We start from the raw sequence: 1,425 nt of genomic DNA on the forward strand, positions 1-1,425 counted from the left end.
TATCCCGCCGCAGCGATCTCGGAGATTTAATGTTTTACCGGGTTACTGATGTTCATGGTACACTCGTGAAATGAACGTACGGGAAAATCCCCACTTCATCTCTATCTCAGAGATGCTGTGTCCCATCGCTTGTGCGCCGACTGTAACACCACGTTCAGACTCACTTACATGTTGATAACCTGCCATTGTACCAGCTAACAATTGCGCCAGGCACTTGTTGTCTTATATAGGCGTTGCCGAGCGCAACGGAGTAGTCTGCCTGTTTACATATCTCTGTATTTGGATACGCATGCCTAAACCAGTTTCTTTGGAGCTTCAGTGTAGAATAAAGTCTTCACCACTTAATTAACATTGAAAGTGGTGCTACCTAGTTGCTCACTACAAAATATTAGGGGTGTACGCCAGTTAGTACTACGACCATGATATCTTGTTTTGATAGGCAAAGTGAATTATACGTTCTGCAAACAATGTAGGAAACTTGAACCATCCGAAAGAATATCATATTGTCTGGAATGAGAACATTTGCTGTGTTAGTTTGGACTTACCTCAGTATGAAGATTTCTGGTAGCTTCACGCGAGATGTCTAGGTACTGCACTGCAGACATCTCCACACACGCGATAGATACCCCAACCTGCATAACAGAGATAACAACATAGTGAGGTCGTTTGGACACTACACTCGCTTCAGCGAAATTTAAAAAAATAAATAAGGAATAGCTATTGAATGGGCACGACCTCAGCAGCAGATTTCAACCAACACTTTGATAAAGAATTTTATGAGGACGTCAAAGAGATATCAATTGAAGTCATCTACTACAGACCGGCGATGTCTGGGAATGATTTTTGCACATGTGAAACTCAAATAAAACATATGACGGTAGTATCTGTTCCCGAAAGAACAGTTACTGTGGGTGACCATGCAGCTTTGCTAGAGATGAAATTATAATTAAATAGACACCCTAGCTGCAAACAGGAGTTGATGTACTTCATTGGGGACATGCTGAAAATGTGTGCCCCGACCGGGACTCGAACCCGGGATCTCCTGCTTAATTATAATTTCATCTCTAGCAAAGCTGCATGGTCATCCACAGTAACGGTTCTTTCAGGAACAGATAATACCGTCATATACAGTTAAAATATGGCTTCCCGGCCTTTGACCTTCTTGTGTGAACTCACACGCTATGCCCGAACTCGTACGGGACTTGGTAGATTAATCTGCCACGAGTAATGAGTCTGATGGGCAAACATCTATTAGGCGCACTACGAATGTAGTGGTGTGGACATGTTGGGAATGTGGATCTCACGGGGAGCGTGCAAGGGATAAGTCCCTGCAGACACACTATCCTCTGTGCCCGCGGTGGCTCAGATGGATAGAGCGTCTGCCATGTAAGCAGGAGATCCCGGGTTCGAGTCCCGGGCGGGGCA

The 1,425-nt window shown here is 44.7% G+C and overlaps 1 non-coding gene across 1 annotated transcript; it reads left to right on the forward strand.

Moving 5' to 3' along the window:
• Window positions 1–1,350: 1,350 nt before the first annotated feature.
• Trnat-ugu (transfer RNA threonine (anticodon UGU)) lies at window positions 1,351–1,425 on the forward strand. The gene has a single exon. It is a non-coding gene; the product is annotated as a tRNA-Thr (tRNA).

The sequence above is a fragment of the Schistocerca serialis genome, chromosome 10 (genome assembly GCF_023864345.2).
Source record: "Schistocerca serialis cubense isolate TAMUIC-IGC-003099 chromosome 10, iqSchSeri2.2, whole genome shotgun sequence".
NCBI lineage: Eukaryota > Metazoa > Arthropoda > Insecta > Orthoptera > Acrididae > Schistocerca > Schistocerca serialis.